A 24,498-nucleotide genomic window follows, 5' to 3' on the forward strand; every position below is an offset into this window, starting at 1 on the left:
GTTACCTCCGAGAGAACAGAGAGGCGCAGGGCAGTCAGCGGTCTATCCAGGGTGATGCAAACGGGCACGTGGAGAGCCCGGCCAGAACCCCGCCTGTCCACTGAGTCAACGCACACAGGGCCACCTCTGTCGGAGGGGCCTCCCTGCGGCCAGCCACGTCCGGACCCTAAAGGCTGCGTGTGCAGGTGCCGAGCATTTGGCTGATGAGAAGAAGGCACTAGACTGCCCGAGCGAAGCTGCTGGCCGAGCTCTCAGGCTAGAGATCTTAGATGGAAGCACAGACACCAGACAAAAGGATGCAGACAGGCGGTGAGGAGAGAAACACAGGGCTGTGCCCGTTCGGAAGAGAGGGCAACTGTGAGAAGGAAGGCCAACTTGAAATTCAGTGAAAATTTTATGCAAATTAGCTGTCTGTTAACAAACATTGGTTCAAAATGTCCACGAGCTGGGGAAGTCTCTACAGGAAAAAGAGAACCTATTGTAGCCAAAAAGCAAAGAGACCAGGGAAAGATAAGGGTGATACAGGGAAAGGCGAGTCCACAGTGACAGGGAAATTCAATGATGGGGCAGAGAAAATATCCCAGAGGGAAAGGGGGGCCAGAGAGTAAATGTGGAAAGATTTGTGAGAAGTGACATTAGACCTTAAAAGGGAAAACAAGACAAAAGGGGGGAAAATCCAAAGACCAAATTGGGGGTGAAAAAACACTAAGATTAAACAGTTTGAAATGGTCAAAATTATTTCTGCGAGAAGTAAACACATACTGTCTCCTTAGAAACAGGCTGACACAGGCACCAGAAGCGACAGGGCCACATCACCCAGGGCCACGTCACCTGGCTCGGGTAAGAATATAACCACAGTGAGAGAAAGAAATGCTTTGCCTTTTAATATTCAAAACATATGCAGGTTTCTAAACATATTTTTGTTGCAAACCTCCAGATTTATAGTTCAGTCTTTTCCCCCAATTACTTTCCTACTTTACATTTCCATAGTCACACATTCATCACAGATAATTACCAAAAAAAAGTTTGCAATCTCTTCCTTCACTTCTTTGCAAATGGCATCACAAGAAGTTCCTCATCTTGCGGGATATGTCCAAATGCTCTCACGGCATTCTGGATTTTCAGCATACTCGTGCCATTCAATTCATGTTTTAAAATCTAGCCCTGCTTCACCCAGTTTACTGAGTTAACTGGTTCACCAACTTCACTGAAATGTATAGCTGAGTATCAATCACTCATTTCGGTCCAAACAGGCCAGCTGTTTAAGAACATAGCTACGTGATGGGCTTTCCTCAATGTGAAAATTAATTTGCACCGCTTCCTCATAGCAGATTATTAGCAAAATGGCTTTTCTTAAATTCTGGATCTATAATATGAAAACTCAGAACTGCGTAGTGAACGCTCACCCATTGGTCCCCAAGTTGAAGAGATAATTTAATAGCCCATGCCACATTACTTGGATGATTGAATTGCTCATGCCTTTTCTTATGGATAATTTTATCTTTAAAAGCACTTTCCCTGACCCTTCAGTGATCTGTTCCATCAGAAAAACCTTCCTGGTTGATGACATGAGGAAAGAGTACATTTAAGACCTTCTATACAGGTCTGAAAACAACTGGTTAAAAAAAAAAGAAGAAGAAGAAATGTTTCTATGTATCAAATGATAATATTTTCCAGCCCAGCATGTAAGAATGCCGTTTCCGAACAGCCCTGGGTCATTTCTGTGATGTCGTGGTCATGTTTTCTAAAGGACGCCTATGGAAGGGTCACTCAGCCGTCTGGGCTCAGTGCCTTTGCTGGAGGGCAGCAAGGTGGCAGGACATACGGGTTTTTTTTTCATCTATTTTGTTTCATTTTTATTTAGTAAAACTGCCCTGGAAGTCACATAAAAAATTAATTAATGAAGTTAACATATAGAAGTTCAAGGGAGCTAAGCAAAGATTCTCTAGGCTGAGCCCAGACAGGAAGCTGAGTGGAGGGGTCTCAGTTCTCACCCAGGCAGGTGTGTCAGGTCTCCAAGGCAGAGTGTCACCCCCAGTTCCAGGGCCGATACTACTACTCAACCAAACACTTATCATGACAAACACATTGTGTTTGTTTTCAAGTCAAAATAATGAATGTCAAGTATAGCGAGAACACCAGGGCCTCCGGGAAGGGACTTGAAAATTTGAATAAGGAGATTGCCAAAGAGGATCAGAAATCCTTCTTTTGTTTGTTTCTTTCTCACCTGCCCTCCCATGGATGTCTTACAATCTCTGCAGCCTTGATTCACTGGGAAGGTGAACACTTTCGACCTGTGAGACTGTTTTTTCCTAAGGAGCTTTTAACACACTTATTTCGTTTCTTCTTCCAAAGTCATTACGATACTGAAGTCAAATAGTAAACAGGTGTATTGTTGACTGAAGGAGCGATAGCTAACCTGAACCAGCTAGAATTATCCGTGGCATGGCATTCCGTTGATGGCGGTTGCTTCCTCGGTGTGCTAGACGGGCTTCCCATGAGGACACTCTGGGTAGAAAGCTCAATGTCGTTACCAAGCCTGAGTTGCTGGGTGGGTTGGGAGACGCAGTGGACAGCTCTCCCAACAGAGGCAAATGGCATCAAAAGCTGGCAGTCCTTTCTTCCCCTTCTCCCAAAGTGAAAACACAACACCGCGAGCCAGGTTTACTCTGACCTCCCACCGAGGCATCACGTGGCACTCGAGCCGAGTCAAGGTATCTTGCGGTTTCCATCAAGGTGAGTAACGGGAAGAGGCAGATCAATAATGTAATCGCGTGGGGAACCCTCTGCGCTGGATGCATGTCTGGTTTCGATAAGGCTTTGGAGCACGGGGTGATGGTCATTTAGAAAAAAATATATACTTTTGTTTTCATTCCTCATCAAGATTTGCTCTGTGATAGTCTCGATCCTTAATTGCATCTTTTTATTTATTTATTTTTGTCATTTCAATTGGTTGTAAAGAGTTCTGTCTACTATCAGAAGTATGAATTACTAATAAACCAATCCCAGTGTTGTCAAATGTCCCGGCATGGCCAGTACATCAGACTGTATGGGATTTAAGTCGTTTCTTATGGAGGTCACGACAGCTGACAGCTCAGCTATAGGACCCTTTCAAGCCACCTCCCAGGAAAATAGTCTCACAAGGATTGGAAGTCAGAAGAAGTTCCACCTCTCAGTGTATTGGAAGAGTTCTACCAGATCTGCAATACAGAGCATGGCTGGGGGTGAGAGAAGGACGCCCAGGGGTGGCGCCTGCCTGAGGCTGGGCTGGTTTGCAGTGTGGTGCCGGGTCGTCCCGCAGCTGCCGCACTGACATGACTGACCTGAAGGGCTCGGAAAAGAATCTGGGGAACACCCCCCGACTCGGTCCTCTCAGATACCACCATCTTCACAATGGGTCAGATCAGCTTGGGAGGTGGGTCCATATGACTCCATAGGAACTGGGAAGCGAAAACCTTAGAAAGCCGGGTAGATGTTGAAGCTACACCAAGTCAAATATACAGAAATTCAGAGACTCCTCACTCCCTGAGGCCAGGAGTGCCCGCTGCAACAGTCTACTTAATAACGGTGGTCTCTCCTCGCTGACCACGTCCCGAACCCTGCCCTGCACCTGAAGACTCCGGGCCATGCTGCACCTCTTCATCTGCCCACCCCCCGGCGCCCGCCCTGACCCCCCGAGTGAAAGCCTCACGCTGAGCCTATCATCAGCCTGGCATCTGGGCTCAGCAGCAGCGCCTCTGAATGCAAAACAGGGCTGTTTCCTGGCTCAGAACTCCAGCGCCAAATTCCTTAGGCTCAGAAGCGATGGGAAAACAGATCTTGAGCATTCTTCTGATTTAGAAATCATTCAAGCCGACAACAGATCAGAAATTGACAAGGAGATGCGAACGCCTGAACTTACATGGCTGTCTTTTCTCCCTTCGACACAGCGAGGAAAGAGCGCCCTTCGCCTAGGTTTTCTTACGCCTCTCAGCTTCAAGCACGGCCTGCAACATTCACTCAAGTGTGTGCGAGCTGGAGGGTGTCCGCTCTGTTTCGGATGCTACGCCACATGCATTCCAGAGGGGCCCCAGCGTCCAGGGCGCTGCTTCCTGCACGCTGCCCGCATGACCCAGCCCCTACTCTGCACGGAAACCGGGCAGGAGCAACCTCACAGCGAAGACAGGCAGTAGGGCAACACTGAGGGTGTTGGTGGCTTAAGTATGGAGGAGATGGAGGTGAGGTGCTGACTCGGGACTAGGGAAGTCCTCGTGCAGCCCTTGTGTTTCACAGGTGAGGCCTGCAGAGGTGGGCACTGCAGACTGTCGGTTAGACGGCTGACTAATAAGGGGAAAGCCCAAGTACTTCCTATGGTCCCAGTCTTCCCACTCCTCCGGGGTCAGAAACCTCTTTAAGATACTGATGTGAGTTAGGTCTTCTCCAGGAAAAAACAACCATGCACATATAGACGTACACAAATGTTTGCAAATAAACCCAGGAGGTCACGGAGCCCAAGCTCACCTCTGTGGGCTCACCTCTGTGGCTACACGGGCTCATAAACCCCAGATGAAGAATTTCTGCCCCCGAAAAAGCCACTTTTCTAACAGAAAGTGCTACTTTTAACCCTTTTCAAAACTTAAATCGACACTAGCTTTAATGATGTAATCTATAAACTTCAGGGAAGAAGCAATTTCAGCAACTCAGATAACTTAACCCCTGATCAATATTTCCATATTTTTAACATGTGTCAAGTTAAGAAATGCATAGTAGAAATTTAAACCTCCATGTATTTTACTAGTGATTTCACATAGACATGGAATATCTTTTCTCCTAATATGGAGATGGCTCAGCAGTATTTAAATGATTCCTTATCCGAAGTCATATAAATATGCACCAGATGTATCTTTTGTAAATGTTATGTTTTTCAACTTCTCAGCATTTGCAAGTAGTTGAAAGTTACGTCAAGCATGCTTTAATGGGGCATAAAAGTGCATTGTATTCAAAGAGATGGCACAGCTCTGTATTAGGTGAAAATACAAATGTTGTCAATGGATACATTTTCATTTTATTGATTTACACCGCATAACAGAATGCCCTGTGTTCCTCTTCACATGTAAGCTCTATCGCAAATAAAATAGAGCTAGATATTTAAAAATCATGCTTACATTAATGGATTCCCTCGATGACAGAAAATTCAAAGCACAGAATTTTATGACTAGAAGGCAATTTAAAAATCAACGAAATCCCAGACCCTGATTTAACAGATGAGAAAACGGATGCCGTAAGGGCGACATGGGGCCACAATCGCTGAGTTAGCGGTGGCTCAGTGTATGAATTCACACGCCCCGAATGCAAGGAACTGTGCTGAGCTCTCTATGCTGTCTGCCTCTTAACTACCAAAACAAAAGAAGGAGAAGAAACAGTAAAACATAATTTATTGATTTCCTGGGACATATTGGGAAGAAACTGTCAAATTATCTTATGGGAAGTAAATATAGGCAGTAAAATGCCAACTGTTAGCATTAAAAATTGTCACAGAATATCATCGTGCTATTTCTTTGATATTAAATTCTGATGGACTCAAGATCCACTTTTTTATTTTTAGTACAAAAGATGTCCAGTAAGTTCCTCTCAGAACATTTTCATTGAGGTTAGATACATCAAAGGTATTTGGGAAATATATTCAAGTCATATGTAACTGACAGTTCATCTTGAAAACTGGCTTTTTAAATAAAAGTTAACACTGATAGCTTATTGTAAAACCCTTTTTTAATTTCTTTTATGTTTTTTGCTACAAAGAGAGTCAACGCGTCCTGGGCTGCTGTGTGCTCCGGCCTCGCCCGAGAGGGCAGCACCCACTGAGGGCGTGTGTCAGCCGCCTCGGGTTCACCGGCTCCCTCTCCGCCGCGGTTTTTCTCTGTCGTGGGTTACTATAAACGGCCCTGACTTCTGGCAGTGAGTCAGCATATTAATTCATTAGTAACGAATTAATTAATGGGTGAGAGTCATTTTGCTGGGGGCCAAGTAACCTTTTCATTTTGATTTTTACAAATAACAGTTTGCCCTTTAGGGGTGAGTGGCAGCAGTGATTTCATTTTGGGAAGTCATCATTGAGGTTTACTCCCTTTGGGGCACCAGCTGTCAGGGGAGCACCCATGTTTCTCAAAGTCGCACAACTGACTCTCCCCTCAGACCCGCGCAAAGCCTTGGCCCCCTCTGTCTGGGAACCGGCATTTGCACACCCTGCCCCTTCCCCAGCATTGTGAGGAGCCCCCCTAACCTCACAGCACTCCTCCCCACAGCACTGTTTTATCCTGGGCCCCCAAATAAGGCAGTGGCCCTGCCCATGGCTGCGAAGGTGTCACACGCTCCTGCAAAGGTGTTGGCGAGCTGAGCACCTGAGGAGTGAGCCAGTGAAAGCAGCCCACAGGCTGTCCCACGGAGTCAGTAGCCACCCTGCCCAGAGGCCGTGCCTCCCCAGGCGCTCCTGTCCTCGAAGCTGGCACGTACCGCATGTATACCTAACGCAGGAGCTTGTAGCTGTGCACACATGCACTTTCCGAGACCCTGTAACTGGCTCTGCTTCAGTGGAAATGGACCGTCCAGACCAAACTGTGTGCATCATTTCAGGTCGGCATGGTGAGTGGGTCCTGCTCTCAGCAGCTCAGAGGGCCGGGCATGGGGCCGGCTGTGACACGGGGGGAAAGCCAGCCTCGGAGCCCTGGCGATGTTGCTGTGACTAAGCCTAGCAGGGCACTGCACTCACAAATACCACGTGGCTGCTTTGCCAGCTAGCACAGTGTCCCTACAGGTGAGAGAGAAGCAGGGGCCTCCAACATTTGGAAAACAGTAAAGCAGTGCTATTAAATGCACATTGTCTTGCCCTGGCCAGGATAGCTCAGTTGGTGAGAACATCATTCTCATACGCTAAGGTTGTAGGTTTGATCCCTGGTCAGGAATGTCTGTCTATCTATCTATCTATCTATCTATCTACCTATCTATCTATCTATCTATCTCCCTTTCTTTCTTTAAAATAAACAAAATAAAAACAGCACATTTTCACCTTGTTAGTGTAGCTCAGTGATTGAGTGTCAACCCAAGAACCAAGAGGTCCCTGGTTTGACTCCCAGTCAGAGCACATGCCCAGTTGTGGGCTCAACCCCCAGTAGAGAGGAGAGAGGTTTGTTTCTCATCGATGTTTCTGCCTCTCTATCCTTCTCCCTTCCTCTCTAAAAAGAAATAAAGACATTTAAATTTGTTTTGAAAAGCACATTGTCTCTAAGAGATAGGACCGAGGTTCAGAGTGGGTGCCACCACCACATGGCGACTTACTCCTCAGATGCCCTGGTTGACTCATCTGTCAAACCCGGGTACGAGTAGAGCTTCAAAGGGTGCTTAAAGGCTTACACGGGACAGCGTCCACATGGCACATGTTTTCATACCTAATACATGGCAGGTCTTCAGTAATACTGTGTCATTGTGATTATTGTTATCTTTGTTGTTGTTAGAGAAATTCTCTTTTGAGTCAGTAGGCATGAGAATGAGAAAAGCTTTGCTTGGAAGAGTTCACTTTTCTGACCTCCCCGGACCCAGCGATGGCACCAGTGGACTGCTCTCCTTCCAGCCCATTCAGGGAAGAGAGAGGAGAGGGTCCAGATGAAAGCCCCATTGCCCCTGTCAGGCATGGCTTTGGAGTCCAGCTGCCTGCCCTGAGTGTGGCTACCTTGTTCCCATGACAAAGTCCAGGCTGAGGTGGCAAGAGTATGTTCAGAAGGAGCTGGAGGAAAATCTCAGATCCTCCCTCTGGTTCCCCTCCCAGGAATCCCTTTGGTTTTGGTTCCCTGAGGATAAAAGGGACAATCCCATCAAACTTAAAGTGATGATAAAGAGATGTCTGTTGGGTGAGGGGGTAAGGGGGAGGAGTCCATACTAGGCAATCTCACTCACCTCCAATAGGTGTGTCCCATTTAACAACTCATTCTCCATGAAGAACAGGGCCCACTAGAATTGAGAGCCAACAACAGTGGTTGGCAAAGAGGTTGTTTCTTCTCAACATGGCTTATCCTACGCCACCCACTCCTCCTCCCCAAAATTTTGGGAAAGCAATTCAATGCTTTCTCAACCCCTGTACAGACCTGTGACATTTAAAGCATAAGGTTTTAGCACAAGAAAATTTTAAAAATAGACAATAAATTTGTATTCAATGCTTAAGGCACCTATCCCTTAGGAAAATGTATATGAAACATTTTTTTTTTCTCCACAAAACCACATTAGCTGTTACCAAAGCCATTACATTTACTAAGACTGCAAGCGAAGATCTGCTCATGGACACAGGCAAAGCTGGTCTGCCCTGGCTCTAAGACACAGAGCGCAAAGTAAGTGTGTGGCCAGGGGCCTGTGGCCAGTTTTCTATGAGCGTGAGGCACTTGCTTTAACTTGTACCGCAGCAGTTTCCACACCCAACACACACACACACACACACACACACACACACACACACACACACACACGGTGTTGGAGCTGGGCCTGGTAGGCTGGTCCCACTTAATAGGCAGGAATGAGCGAGCTCTGGGTGGCCTGAGGAAGGGAAAAAAGATGAAGATGTGGCCACACCCATGCTCTCTAAAGGGCTACCCGTGCGGCCGCGATCTAGTTTTTGTTGTCCACTGATTCGACTTCAAGGGCATCTCATCATCACACTGGGTCTACAGCCTCATAAACGAGGCCTTTGCTTCCAGCTCACACAATGGTTGCTAATGGCGCCAATTCACCAAAGTCAGTATTGGAAACAGCATTATTTTCAAGAAGCTTTATATTTATTATAAAGGGCAGTTTTTAAAAATCATGTCAAAACTGTTTCTAATGTCTTGGGTTTCTTTTTCTTTCTTTAAGGATTCTGCATTTGGGGCTAAGGGCAGTTAATAGCAGCCAGTCCTGATTGGCCAACATCTGTTTCTTTATAGGAACCTAGTTGCCAAGTAGCTGGACAGCAATACCCATTTGGTATTCATGGAAGTACTTGCCGAACAATAATGACAATAATTGCCTCTGATTCTTGTGTTTACAACACTGCCAAAGTATCATTAGGGCCTTATTTATAGATAATAATGCTTATTAATCACAAGTATTTGAATTTTGGAATGTATTAGATTAATATTCTTTTGTACCTCAGTTCTGTACTAATGCTGTGAAAGACACTCGCTGAATGCAACTCAGTGCCAATGCTTATTTTGAGCTGCAAAATAATGTGTGTAATTTGCAGGTGAAAGATAAAGAAATTACATGGCTACCTCTCACCAGCCTGCACCGTGATCAACAGCCAACTTCAAGAATTATTCCCTAACTCTAAAATGAGAAAGGAAAGAAGCAAAATAAATCCCTCTGTAGGTATTATTTCCAAAAAATCTTGTAAATTCTTATGATGGGAGAACTTCCTAATAATAAGTCTATTACCTTGTTTTGCCATAAATCTTCAGTGGATGGCATCAATTTATTGAAAAGGGCCTGGGGTGAAGAATAATTAGCGATTCTGTAAAAATTTCATATTGGGTAAGTTTATGGAGGCTTAAATAAAAAAAAAATAGTGTAGGATAACTAACAGTTGTAACCAGCAAAAGTAAAACCTTCAGTCTAACTTCCCACTTGTTAAACATCCTTCATTCACTTATTCATTAAACCTTTCTATCTGTTTAATTTCTGTGCGAGCAAACATTAAAGCTATCAGGTACTTCCCTATTTCTATGTGCATCTTAAAACAGAAATCATTAAAAATTCCAAAAGATTGCCTCACTTTTTCTAAGATTAATACAAAGAACATAATTTCTGTTGGTGTAATAAAACAATTTTTTTAAATATAAAGTATTCCCCGTCAGTTGTGGGTTGTTGTTGGTTTGTTTTTTGTTGTTGTTTTTTCTGCTTTTACTTTTATTAGATTTATTTTATGCTGAATTTACTCCCGGGCCATAAATTTTTGTTTCTTCCGTTTCTTCTGGGATACCTTTTTCTTCTGTGCACCCTCCTCTTCGGGTTTAGGAACAAACGGCTCCTTTTCAGGGAGGAGCAGCTCAGTGTGGCAGGGAGAGCTCATGGACGGATTAATCCGCCCAAGGGCTGTGTAGGTTCTATGTTGCATCTTGGGAGCTTGGTTCACCTGAATGTGCTCAACGACCAGAGAGTCTGCATCTAAACCCTGAAGTTCAGCCTTGCTCTCAGCGTTTTCAAGCACGTGCAGCAAACATTCAGCACTCCTTTTGGGCCACCGACCCTGTGTCCAGCCCACTTTCACCTGGGCACACCTACCCGCTCCATATTGTAATGACAGAACGACACACCCTGCTTCTTTAAAGGGACCTCCTTCAGATACTTCGTGGCTTTTCGAATATGCCCTTGATGGCCTGGGCAGTTTCAGGAGTGTTCTTAAAATGAACACAACGACCTGAGCCTCTTGATTTGCATGATTTCGTGGGGTTTTCTAGGTCTAGTGAATAGTGCACCATCTTCAGAGGCCACCTCTGGCCGCTCTGGGGAAGAGCCCCAGTCAGTAGATTTCACCTGGCCACTCCTTCCCAGAATTACAGCAAATATGAAGTCAGCAATATTTCCTTTTTATCTGGCATACAATTTTATTTGTTCTTTGAGTATTCATGCTTTGTGTTAGAATAATACTTCAGCTGTTTAATTAGATGAAAGCAAAATATACTGACATATTCTTCCAAAAATATATGCAAAGGAAAGCCTATTAACATGGTTCGTTCTAGGTGCAACTAGGTAGCTTTTTAAAAATTGCCTGCAATTAATGTTTACTAATAATCTTTAGACTACACCCAAATCATGCTTACTCTCATCCTACTCTACCAAAGACTACTTTAAAAAGCATGTCTGGGTCTAAGAGCCACCTACAACCAGTAACATTGTCCTCTCTAGTTCTCTGGATCTCTGTCCCCGACAGGAAGCAAAAGGGTTGTATCTTTCAATTCACCAAATTACACCGAGAAAACTGTCCTCCCTGAAAGATCCTTGAAAATGTGTTCAACTACCATTTCCAAGTCAGAGCATACAAGGCAGCCAAGATTCCCACTCATTAAATGTATAATGTTAACATTTTAATCTATTGCTAAATGTAAATAACTTAGCAATCCCAGTTGGACTATTTAATATTAATTTAAAGTATTTTATAATGTGTGTGTATGGCTCCTCTCGTGGGGCTAAGTAGAAAGGTGAACAATTATCTAATAACTTCAATCACTGTACTCAGCCCAACCTGGCAAGTCAGACCCCTTAACTCTCTTTATTTAAATCTGGTAAAGGTCTCAACTGGAGGTCCATTCAGGTGTTTCATCTCTCATAACCCTGGGAGAATGCGGAGTCACGCAATAGCTTATAGAATGAGTTGCTCTCTCACAAACGGAATCACTATAGACAGCCAATCTAAATTATTCCGATTTCACCACGTCTGTCTTTCCCTTCTTAACATGTAGATGGAAGAGAAAGCAGCAAGGCCTGAGTTCTCCAAATAATTCAGTTCCCCAATTTATTTTTCTTTCAGCAGATATGGCCTGATTCTCTCGTTAAAAGTCACTAGTAGTTGGATGAGGAAAGAAAATAAACATTTTGAGAGAACAGATACATCTCAACTCGATGTGGCACTGATAATGTCTAAACACTGGGGCTTAAAACTGACCTCCCCCATGATGTCTCTCTGAGCCTCACTGAACTAGCCTCACCCAACTGCTTACAGACTTGAGACTAAAAGAAAGAAAGAAGAGAGAAGAGAAGAGAAGAGAAGAGAAGAGAAGAGAAGAGAAGAGAAGAGAAGAGAAGAAAGAGGGAGGGAGGGAGGGAGGGAGGGAGGGAGGGAGGGAGGGAGGGAGGGAGGGGGAATGGGTAGTCTATAAAGTTGGAGTTTAAATGTGAGAGTATTGAAATGATAATTCACTATGAAAAATGGTTTGACAGAATAACTTGTACTCCAACTTCCCAGCAGTTTTCTGGGCTTAGTTAGATATGAAACTTGAAATCTGTCAACATTTTACAGTTGCCCTGAGTTAATAAGCATTTTTCCTTGTTTTCTTTAACTGCCAAATTTTTAAATGAAATTGAATCTTGGATGCCTACGTTCTGGGGAGTTTTATTTGCTACATTATACTTCTGTCTGCTTGCAGGCTACAGAATGCCAAAATATTTATTCATACAAATCTTTCTATGTCTGTAACTTGAGCCTACTAAAATAGGCCTTTACCCCTTCATTAATTAAATCGACAAAAAAGATTATTTTACATTTCAATTCTTCATCCAAATTTTTGAATGAATATTGTGCAAATCGTTATATAGCCTGTGTTTCCTTAAGTCACAGCACACCACCATCACATGGAAAACTTCCTAAAATAGAAGACTAACTTATTTTTGCAGCTGACTTTAAAGCCCATCTAGAATAAAATGTTTGCACCTCTTTCCAAGTTATAGTCTTTTTAAAGACTTTCACTTGTATTCCCATGGTTTTAACTTCAAGCATTGTAAGAGATTAAGAAGCAAACCTCAAAAAGCAGTTGAGCCTAAAACTGATTTTAATTTTTACAAGCTCATCACTAATACTTAGACACCACTGATGAGTCATCAGTCTTTCAAATACTGTCTCTGAAATCAATAAGCAATAGATTACATATGGGACTCAATGCCACCATAAGTATTGTATATGTTTTTTCAGTAAAGGAATATACATTCACATAAATATAGAAAAGTCAACAAAATAATCTTATAATAAAAGTACGTCTCATTACGTGAGAGAGCTCCCATTGTGGTTTTCAAGAACAGTTCAAAACTTTACTTTTTGATTCCTTTATCCACTAGGACAAATAGCTGTTAAGGTATAACATTCAATTATAACGTTTATCTACATTTGCTCGGCCAAACTGAGCATTGGACTCTTGCCAATGTATTCATTTTAACCCAAAATGAATTCTTATTTTAACAAAAAAAAAAAAAAAAAGCCTTTGAAAATGAAAGACTTAAAAAACTAAACAAGAAACAAGTAACAGGTCATCCCATATTATTCATCATTTCAATGATAAATACATGCTTCAATTTTTTTTTACATTTTGAATTATCACTAAACTCCCGAATGTATTTTAATGATATAGAGGCCCATAAAATTAACTACTTAAAAATGTTTCCTACATAGTAGAATAGAAAATAAAATTAATTTTGTTACCACATTCAGAATTTAATTTTAATTTAATTTCAACAGTATTTAATTTGCGAGGAGAAAAAGGCAAAAAAGATAAGCTCTGGATTTTGGTAGAATGTGCATATTTAAATGTGCATTCAAATACGATGCCCTTTTATTTTATATAAAACAAGTTATTTAAGTTCACAATACTTTTAAATGGGATGTGCTTAAAATATTAATACGAGGCATATATTATTTATCAATTTTTTGGTGTCATGTACAGTTGGCACAATTCAAATTTCAAAAGAAATTTTGAAGTTCATGTCAATATTAAGATAAACTCATTCTTCTCTTAAGATGTAGAATATATTGTTAATTGCAGAAGTTTGGTATATTACACATGGGTTTTTATATGCAAATGAATTCAGTTGGGTATGTATATTATTTCATTATGTTATGTACATAAACATCTACCCTGTGCATATGTATATTTACATCATGTATAAATATGTGTATATTACCAGAGGGTGCTACCCTGAAGGAAGAGGAGGAGCTTGAGGGCTGCCATACACGATTTTAGTTAACTGTTTCGTGAAAGTCATTCGGTTTTTCTTTTTTTCACAGCCACAGAGACGGGTGTTTATAGACAAGGTTTATTTATTTACTGTTTTCCAAAAGGCTAGTTTTATAACCTTATGCTCACATATGCCCTAAGTAAATGAGTGATCCCTCCCCTCCCTCCTTCCCTTCCTTCAGGAAGGCCTGTGGGAAAACGGCTGGATAAACAATTCAAAGAAAAGCCAAACTTAGATTCTAAAAACAAAAGCTCATCTATTTAAACATTAACATTTTATCATTAACATTCTTTATTAAACTTTAGCTGTCTACAAATCATCTTATGGAAAGGCCTGGTCCAAGTTCCACCGGCATATTAGCTGGTGATGGTCTCTTGAGGTGAATGTCTGCAGATTGTACTGAGAGCTGTGTCCAGGACTTTAAAGAGGTCTTTTAAAGAATCGTGGCTAATAGTAGAACCGTCTAACATTAATAAATCCAAGAAACAAAAAATACATGTCACTAGTATTTCTAAGTTATTGAAAATCCTCAGATGCAAACATTAGGGCCCCAAGGGGACAACTAAAAGTATAAAGTGTTTTTTTAGGATCTCATGTTATCAAAAACACAAGTTGGCAGTGGGGTTCATATTCCCCAGAATGTAACTATGTCACCTTTTCCTGAATTCTCTCTGCCCTGCTTTCCCCTTGAGAGGCGAGCAGTCCAGGTGGGCCTGGTAAAGTTTTCAAAAGGAGGAACTTCATTCGGCCCAAATTTTCTCCTGCTAGTCCGCTTTCCCTTTTCCAAAGAGATAACTGACAGCCGTTTTGTAATGAAATTATGGAAATCAAGACTGGAGGGAAAGGGAGTCATTATTTCAGAACTGAAAAGGTGTGGGTGTCTTCACTCCCCCCCCTTCCAAATTTCACAACTGAAAAGGAGCGAGCGCATTGGAAAGGGGCTGGGGCAGTGGCACACAACAGGGCAGCCAGAGACCCCCAAAGCGATTTTAGTTGGCTCCTGCCGCCTTCCTCTGCCTCCAAAAATAAAAACGACCTCCATGCAAGCGATTTTTAAGGCCAAGACGGAGGAAGCAGATATTCCAGGCCCTGAAACGCGGCCTCCCTGTGGGGGAGCGTGGTCTAAGGGGCAGGCTGGACGAGGGAAAAGCCCTCAGTGGCATTTCTCGGGAATACTGTCCCTTTCAGCCTTACCCTCGCTCACGTGAGTCAGGGTGTCCAAGAATGTCCCGGGACCACAAGAGGGACCTCTTTGGGTAGCAGATGGGATGCAGGTGGAAAAAGACGCACTTATAGAGAAGAGAGGAGGAGGAGATGGGGGCGGGTGGAATTAGTTCTAGGGCTGAAGATTCGGATCCGAAGGCTAAAACGGTTACTCTGGCCCCGGAGCACACTGTTGCACGCCCGCCCTGTCCTCTGCGCGCACCGCACTCACCCGCACACCGCCCTCGCCCCCCCTCCCCCCCCCCCCCGGAACACGCACACTGCTCCCAGCCTCCATCCTCGCCGGACTCCAGGGGACGTGGCCCCTCGGAGGTGCGCTCGCCGAGGGTGCGGCGGCCCAGCCCCGTGAGCGCCTGGCGCGGCTGTCGTAGCTCCAGAGCCCGCGGACCGGGAACGAGGCGCGCGGCCGCGGGCACCAGCGGGGGCTGCCCGCTCGGACCCGAGAGTGGGCGGGAGCGCAGCGGGGACCCAAGGCGGACAGGGTCCGAGGAGGGGTGACGCCGCTGCACCGCTCCCCGCGCCGCCCGCTGGGACTCAGCCCGCACCTACCGCTCTCCCGCCGCTGGGAGGTCCCGTTCGGAAAGGCCCGCGGCGCGGGGTGGGTGCGCGCTGGTGGGGCCCGGACGCGGGCGGCGCGGGGAGCCCAGGCGGCCCCGCACGACCCGGGACGGCGCGCGGGCTCCTCTGGCGCGAGCCTGCAGGGGGCGCCGACGGGTTGGCGCCCGGCGGGGACCTGCCGCTGGCCCCGGCGCAGAGGAGGGGCCGGCGGGGGGCCCGGGCCGAAGTGGGCTGTCTCTGCGCCTCTCAGAAAGGTCAGAGTCCCGAGGCTGGTGCGCAGCCATGTGGGGACGGTGGTCACACCTGTCACCCTCCAGGGACCGAGGGGCGTCGCTTTCTGGTCTCGGCCGCTGCGAGAGGCCTCAGCTGCCTCCCGGCCGCTGGCTCCACCTCTGCTCTGGGGCCGGGGACAGGGAGCCTTGCTTTTCTGTCCTCGCAGCGCAGCGCGGCGGGAAGTCTCCTGCAACTGGGGTGGGAGGCAGATGAAGTCTGCTTCCTGTCGGGGACCACCACCCGAAAGTGCCAGAAGTCTCACCTGCGAGCTGCGCGCCTCGCGCCCCCGGCCTTCATCCCCAAACGCACGGCCCCTCCTTGGCCAAGGGGCCCGAGGCCGCCCACTCCCGGCCCCGCGGATGCGGCCGGACGGGGGCTGGGGCCTGGGAAGACCTGGGACTCTGTCCCCGCCGCGCCGGCCACCCAGCCCTTGCCCTTGGGGTGGGCTCTGCGCCCCCATCCACGGGGACTTGCCCACCCTGCAGCCTTACGGGAGGAGGAAAATGGGGGCTACGTTCTCAGAGAAGCAGGGTTCGCTCCCCGCAGGCGCCTAAGGGGACTCGATCCAGCGCAGGGGCCCTGCAGAGCCTCGTGGGTGGGGGCGCCCAGGGCCAACAGTGCCATTGGCGTCAACCTGATTTTGCGGAACCTCCACCCCAGGGTGTCCGCGTCCCTTTCTCCCTCCAGAATTTCAGCTGAGCTGTGGGTGGTGACTGACCCCGTCCTGATCCCCACCCAGCAGCCACCCCAGGCCAGAGGTGTGCGGGGTTTTCTTTTAAACCCACATCTTATAAACGTGAGATTTTTATCAGGCAGCACAGATTACTGAAAGCGTACCGTTTCTCTACGATCCAATTTTATTAGGATTTACTCTGATTTGTGCTCGGCTTCTCTAGGGAAATAATGCTTTGATTAATATAATCCTTGCCCGGGATCCGCCACATGCCCCGCGCCCCTCTCCCAAGAGAAAGGGCCTGTTTGACCAACAATAACAGAGCAGCAACTCTTGCAATCTGCCCACACCTTTGGGGGCGGCGGGGAAGGTGACACGCGTTGCTGAGTGCAGTGGCGAGAGGGGTGAGCAGGCGCTGCGAGCGGTGACTTCCCCAGGCGCGGGCCCCGCGGGAGGAGCCCGGGGCGGCTGCGCGCTGCGCGCGTGGGTGCCCGGCCCGCCTGCCCTCTGCTCGCTCCAGGGTGCGCCTCTTTGTCCCCGGCCGCCGCCTCCACGACGGGGATCTGCGCGCTCTCAGCGAGGAGCCCCGGACCCAGGGCGCGTCCACAGCGCCCACCCGCGGCCCCAGAGCACCTCGAGAGCAGATCGGAATAACCGGGCACCGGCCTGGGACGCCCTGCAGCTACCAAACCTCGTCCAGAAACCTCGAACCTGGGACGGACCTCACCGCCCGCCTCGGGCACGCGTCCGCGCGCACAGTGCCCACCGCAAGCCGCGCGGAGCGCCGCACCCCCCTGACCGGCTGAGCGCGGAGGGGAGGGCTCTCCGCGTCCCTCCTCCCGCGCAGCCTCGCCTCCTCCCGAAGGGAGAAGGCTCTGTTACGAAAAGGCGCGAAGGAACGAAAGCCCAGGCTCGGAGGCTCCCCGCAACACCCCTCCGGTCCCGGCGCCGGTCCTGCAGTCCCCACCCCCACCGTCCCCGGCTCCGGAGGCGGGGACGCGGCGCAGCGCGGGGTCCTGCGGCTCCGCCGGAACAAAGCCCCCCGCGCGAGCCCGCGGCCCGCCCCGCGCCGGGTCAGTGGGCCCGAGGCGCCGCGCCCAGTCCGCGCTCCGAAGGCCGGACACGAAGGCCGCCTAGACGCCGGGCTGCGACCCGCCCGGTCCTCCGGGCCCGCGGCATCTGGCGCCTGTGGACACAGTGACCTGCTGGGGTGACTCAGCGGTTACCCTGGCGGCCTCGCACCCCACCTCCCTCTTCCTTGTCCCTTTCTGTCCCATCTCCTCCATCTCTCCCTGCTTTTTTCTCCACCTCATTCCTTTTATCTTATCCCTTCTCCCTTTGCCTTTTTTTTTTTTTCATTTATTTCCATTATTCTTTTCTACTGAAAAGCAATGCCGATTCCACTTCCGAAGGCCGCCCTGCGCGCCTAGGTTGGGGGGGAACAGAGGAGCACTGGATCCTCTGAATTTTGGTTTTTGAGCCGCGCTCTAAATAAAACAATGCGATCTGAGGAAGTGGGGGTGCCCGAGGCCCCACGAGCCCCCGCCTATTCGGGGGAGGTTTCTCGCAGGAGGCCCCTCCGCTGCGGGATGGAGGCCTGAGCGCCGGGGCCCCCCCAAGGCCGGCCTTTCTAGGGGAAGTTCCAATCCGACTTGAGGAGTCACTTGCCAGAGCCTTGCAGGGCAGTCTTCGTGTTTCCGAAGTTAGGATACTTTAATAGCCAGTTTTTCTGAGTGAAATGTTGTTTGTTTTTGCGATGCGAATTAAAAATAAAGAGAACACAACCAACGCCTTTCCAACAATACAGGCCTGGACTTCTGGGGGCTTTATGCACCCGGATATAAAACTGAATGAGATCTGCCCTCTGTCAGGCGCCACCACTCAAGCCTGGAAGCCTCCCTGTGGGCTTCATCGAAAAACCAGAAAATATGGGAGGAGGGGTAAGTGTTCAAGGCAAACAGGGACACATAGCTTTCAACTTGGGACTGCCAAGCCCAGGGGCAAGAGCAAGGGCATTGAGTTCTACACCAAGGTCTCTTCACCAGATATTTTAGAGCTGAAATTGTACTGCTGCAAGCCATGCAGTATTTGGAGTATCAAGTATCCATGTATATCGATGCTGTATTTTTAAAGTGAACAAAATAGCCACCTCTCTTGAAGACCCTCCTCAAGCTGACCAGTCCAGGGTGGGCCTAGGACTGGAGCAGGACAGTGAAGGGGGGGCCTCAGCAACCCACACAAGCACCATTTAGGGGGGGGGGATGCTCAAAAGAGCAGCCTTCGGCCTGGTAAGCCGCAACCTGTGCCCAGCGTCACAGACAATAGCTAAGTTGAAATCTTTAAAAGTATAATAAAAACACAGGTGCCAACGTAAAAGGCTGTCTTTTCATAATGTTCCACAAGGCCTCTTCTACAGCACGAGACCACCCTGCTCCCACCTGGGAAGGAGCTGCCATCGAGCCCTCAGGGAATGGTTGGTGTCCTGAAGAGATCCCACCACCTCTCTGGCAAAGCTGCGTTATATTTCTGGGTTGTGTTTTTTAAAACACAGACAGACACACTCACACACACCAAACTGACCTTGGAGTATTTTTCTGGCAAGGACATGCCCACATGTTTTTGTTAATAAATCATTATCATCACTCTGGTCAGTCAGATGGGCCCTATGAATGTAAATTCGAAGAAGGCCATTATGATGGGGGGGTGAGGTGCGGAGGTGCGGGGGACAGGCAAGAATAGTCTGTTACACGGTGCCAGCTCTGGCTTCCCCAGCGGCTGGGAGCTTTCATTCACAGGCCTGGCAGTGCTCGCATGCAGCTAGAGGGGCAAACTGTTGGAAATGGGTTGTTTCAGAAGCAGGCACTCCACAGCCAACTTATCACGCCTTCTCAATCCAGCTAAAGCTGTCCTAGAAGCATCAGAAGTAAAACTTCTTACTTTAGGGTGAGAAACTACGGTGTCTGAATTGACAACTGCTCCTTCGAACCCATCTAAATAACCAAGCGCTTGCTCCTTCCCTACAGATCAGTGACCAACACGATGCAGAGAACTGGGGGGACCACTGCATGCTTCAAAACTCTCAGCCCCACCAAGAAACCCTCCACTGTGAGAAGACACACACCCCTTCCTCCCAAAAGCTACAGCGAAGGAGCCCTTCCCTTTGTAGACAGCACATGCTGCGGGCTGTGAGTATGCTTCACATTTTAATTTGTAAATGATCATGGCAAGCATGCTTCTACCCAGCACCTTGTCATTCTCAAATGGAGGCACATGAGTAAGTACCCACTTTGTGTTCTGTACATTTGACCCAGGTAATGTTCTTCATTCTCTCATTTGGCAAAAGCAGGTCCCCAGCCCCAACAATTAAAAGTCTGTAGCTTTGCCCGGCACTTTGAATCTTAATTCATACACCCAGCTCGATCGTTTCCACCTCCAAATCATTACAGAATGCTAGAGGTTTCTAATATATAATATATCAGTTCTCAAGTTAACTTGTTGCTTTACTCAGAATCACTATTTCCTATTTCTTTCACTTTAGGTAACCTAAGGCTATAGATATGAGGAGCAAACTTTTTTTTTTTTTTGCGGTGGGGGGAGGGGGGTAAGTACATTTGCAAAACAGAAAAGTAAGTAGCTGCCAAAATAGTAACAGTCACAGATTTCGTGAAAAGTGATACAAAAATAAGTATGTTTAAATATGTATATACAATGACTGCTTAACTAGTGTTTTGCAAAATGTCTGGCTAAATAGAAAAGTTCCCTTTCTCCGTAATAATTGATAAATGCATTTAGCGGCCCAGGCATGCAAAGTACGGTAGAGCTTTGAGGCGTTGGTCCAGTTCATGTGGATTCCGCCCCCCCCCCCCAGAAGTCTTTTGTCCAGAGAACTTAAGAAAAAGCAATGTTTGGGCTCAAATTACAGTTTCCTCAATTTTCCACTTTGTTTTATTAGTACAAACCTGACAGTGCATTTTCTAAGTCTAAATGTGAGAGCTCACAGATGAAAATAACAGAATTAAAATGCTTTTAAAGTGTCTCCTTTGCTGATATTACTCCCCAAATCTTTCAATCCTCCTAGACTGAACTCCACGTAAAGCCAAGTCTGGACTTTTCAAACTTAGTTTCAAAGGAAAGCTCATGGCGGCAGCTGGTTGATCTTGGAGTTGAGTTAGAAAAGGGCATCTTTCCCCCCTTCCAGGGGAACCTCGTGTCCCGGGCCCCCTCCTAACAGGCTGTGGCAGTCACAGGTGCCTTGAGCTGCTGAACTGTGGACGCTAGCTTCTCACTTCCAGTCACTCACGGCTTCCCTCTCTAAATCTCCTTGGGAAAATTGTCAGCAACAAACTGACTACTTGCTCAAAACCAGTCAGAATTTGCTCTTCACGGTTTTAGAAGTTTTTCACGAATCTTTTTTATCCTATCCAAAATACAGCTCCATCTTGATCGGCGATAGCTAAAGCTCTCTGGGGCAGAAACCTGGTACTGTAAAAAAATTTTCTTCAACTGTGTTAAGTAATATTATGCTAAGAAGTTTCAAGCTCCCAGTTACCTCTAACCAACGGCTATTTTGTTGTTTCTTTTCCCCAACAAGCCCTTCAAAGACAAATCCAAAATCTTCCCATAGCCATAGGAGGTACCGAGATTAAAGCAGCCATTAAATATAAAATGAAGTAAAAGAGATCATGGACGCCTTGACTAAATCTCCAGGATCTTGAGTTTTACTTAGAAGTCAAAGCATGTATCAAGATGAAGAGCATGCATTATTTAATAGTTCATACCTTAGGATGCATTTTATTTTCCTGACTGCTTCCCCAAGTCTGTAACCTGAATGGTTGCTCCTAAAGTAGCTTATTGCATACCTTTAATAATTTTAAGGGGCTTTTGCTTTCACAGCCCAATCTGTTTTCCAGCCCTATGTTCACTTCACTGAGAGAAATGGACCAATCCTTTTTTTTTTTTTTTAACTGTTTCTTTCAGGCCATTTCACAGACATGGATGGGTGGGAGATGGGGAAGTCATTGTACTCGTATTTAAAACCCTGTGTTATGCAGTGAATTCACTCGTCGTGGTGAATTTGCACAGAAAGCTTTGCTCCTTTGGCAAGTTTGAATGAGCAGATTTGCTTTGGAAACAGCTACATTTTACTCAGTACCAGCTACAGCGAGTCAGTGCGCCCCCTGCTGACAAGTCCCTAGTGCGACTCCTGAGCACTTCCAAAGTTTATTTTGTTCAGTAAACCGTGTCATATAAAATTAACAACCACCAATAAAATTAGCTTATATGTTTCAACTGTAAAAGTCCAAAACAAAGTAAAGCTAGTCTTCGTGGCGCTAGAGATCTCTAGCCTGGCTTCTCCGCGGCTGAACCAAGGTCCTTTTATCTAAAGCCCAGTGCACAAACATATAGCTTAATGTGACTAGTGTTCTTCCTTTTATTTCTTTCTCTATGGCAACCAATATGCTCTGCTCAGAAATGTTCCCCATCAAGGAAACAAATGATCTTCAGGGAGCAGCTCTATATGGCATCTGGTCCAATGGAGCACAGAGAGTTAACCCCAGTCAAAAGCGAGGCTGCCAAGCAGTAAACAAGGAGTGGAAACCCGGCGGATCTTAGCCCTCTCCCCAACGGCAACCTCTCCCTCCCTCCTTACAAACCATTTCATTGATTTGGCATCAACTGTTGCCAAAGAAACTACAAATTTTAAATCACAAGGTGTTCTGGATACAAAAGTGCAATAAAATTCTAGCCCTTTGACGCTACCCCCTTGTCACCCAGGCAAGCCTTCCTTGAAAAAGAACAAAACCCAGGATCTTTGAGAATTCCCTCCAGCCTATTTCACAAAGGTAAGGTGCCCCCTCCGGCTTGGAACTGGCCTAGCCATTTCCTCCAGCCATATTTATCTAATTAACTGCATCTAGCAAGTAACTGCACCCTTAATTTTTACAAAACCCCGGGGCAGTGGCTAGGAGGGGGCCAGGCCGACTGTCAGTCTGAGGAACAGAGTAAACCCAGCGTCCGATGCTCCAGCTCCAGCCGTTGGCGGTAAAGGGTAGGGTGCCCTGCTTAGTTTGATTGATCACCCTCTTCTGACCAACGCTCCACCAGAAGCTGGGAGCTGCAAGCCGCCAGCGCCCGGCGGTGGTTCTAACCCGGGTGCAGGACTTCCTGCCTCTTCTTCCTCCCCTGCTTCCTCCATCTCCAGCCCTTTGCCCTCCCTTGCGGAGCCCCCTCCACTCCACCCCTGCTCCCAGCAGGAATCCCCTCACCCCAGTCCCAAGCAGGCACACACAGTTCACCCCTCAGCACTGGCTACAGAAAGGGCAGTTCTCTCCCTCTGGTCCTCTTTGTTTTTCTTTTTCTTTTTAATTCTCCAAACAAGAAATGTTTATGATACTGCTCGCTTTATAAGCGCTTCTTTTCTAGGGCCCTTTGCCCCGTCACAATCAACAATTAAAACGGATAGCGCTCTCCCCCACCCCCAAAGCGCCTTGCTGCGGGAGCTTTGGAAATGAGTGCATCTTTTTATATAATATTTTAGCAGGGCTGGGCGGTTTCCCCCCCACCCCCCAGCACACTTCCCCCTCCTACTGCAAATGATCTCTCTGTGAACCCTCTCTGGTCCCAAGCAGGAAGAACAAGCTCCCAAACCTACACGAGCATTCACGCGCCGAAAGAAGGGGCAGGGAAAGAGAAAGCAGGGAGAGAAGATGAAAAACACTTACCCAACAAACTTCCGGGGTTAGATTTTAAAATAAGAGATTTTTTTTTTTTCAATCAAGTGACGGGAGGCGGTGAACGCATATTCTCAACTCCCCAGAACGATGCATCCTTAGCCTTCCCTTCACACTGACTCCTCCGAGCCCAGCTCTCCACTAGTCTATTATTTTCACCAAAATATATGAAAATGTATGCAAATGAAAATCAGCACTAACTGTTCTCCCCTTGTTATATACTTTGGATTTTTTTTTTCCAGACAAAACAATCACACTCGCAGAGGGAGGGGGCAAGCGGAGTGAGGCTGGGGGAGGCTCGGGAGCGACTGGAGAACTAAGTAGGAGAAAAGGGGGGACGGCGGGGACGAACCTCAGAGTAGCAGTGTATTTCTCTGACGGAGGAGCGCTGCGTTCGGGGGGCTTCCCACAGCACGCACGCCCTCCTGGAGGAGAAAGAAAGCGGATCTGTTTGCAGAGGCGCTATCGCGTTTCATCAGGCCACCTGAGACTGCTTTTGAAAGCGTGTACTGTGAAATTCATAGCAGTAATTTAGACAAAATCCTCACTGTATATTAATGAAAGACGGCCCATGGCTCTGTTCCTATCCTCCCCATTCAGTGTAAACAAAACCACGAGACTCTGGGTTTTTGAGCCGGATCCAAGCAAAATCGGCAGGAAAGGGAAACACGGGGTGCTGGCACCGACCCTGCAGACGTCTGCACCTGGAGACCTCAGATTTATTCAATGAAATCTGTGTTCCATCTTTTATATGTACATACGCGCATACATAAATAGAACAAGGGACCTTGGGGGGACGCGGAGGGGAAAATCCGTGCTGTTGGGGGTTTGGTTTCTGCTGCTTTTCACATCTATACCTTAGCAATAATGGCTTCGCTGAAACCTACCTAAACCGGTATCTCTCCCCGCGCAAGCAAGAGCTGGATGAGATCCGGCGGCGTCCACTGTTACTCGGACATCACGCACATGCTGCGTGGCCGCGGCGGGGCTCTGGCTTGACCTGAGTTCACCTGCCTAAGCCCAGCAGAGGAACCACTCCCGGGAGGAAGGACGGCCCGTTCCCAATGGAACCGGAGCATCCAGGTCCAGGGCGGCGGCCGGGCGCCCGCCGCGGGAGCGAGCTGGGGAGGCCGGCGCAGGCGGGCGCGCCGCAGAGCTGGGGTGCGGGTTGCACGCGCGCACACACTCATTAGGAACGGTGTATTTATTGAATGTCCGAGTTGGGTTGGTTCATTGGAAATCCCCGAGGACGGTTCAATTTGCCCTTGTTTTCGTTGCCACTTTCTCTTTTTGCTCGGTTCGCCGAGGTTCCACTGTGCA

General features: G+C 47.3%; 1 long non-coding RNA gene and 1 pseudogene across 2 annotated transcripts in view; both read right to left on the reverse strand.

Moving 5' to 3' along the window:
- Nucleotides 1-23,303, reverse strand: part of LOC308526325 — a 73,514-nt gene extending 50,211 nt beyond the window's left edge. Inside the window, exon 1 of the long non-coding RNA XR_013996542.1 lies at nucleotides 23,170-23,303. This is a non-coding gene — a long non-coding RNA (uncharacterized lncRNA). The remainder of the gene's footprint in view (nucleotides 1-23,169) is intronic.
- Nucleotides 9,929-10,475, reverse strand: LOC308526137 (large ribosomal subunit protein uL22-like; annotated as a pseudogene). Its single transcript has one exon. The product of its transcript is annotated as a large ribosomal subunit protein uL22-like (transcript).
- Nucleotides 23,304-24,498: the final 1,195 nt, after the last annotated feature.

The sequence above is a fragment of the Myotis nattereri genome (genome assembly GCF_964212035.1).
Source record: "Myotis nattereri genome assembly, chromosome: 10".
Classification (NCBI taxonomy): domain Eukaryota; kingdom Metazoa; phylum Chordata; class Mammalia; order Chiroptera; family Vespertilionidae; genus Myotis; species Myotis nattereri.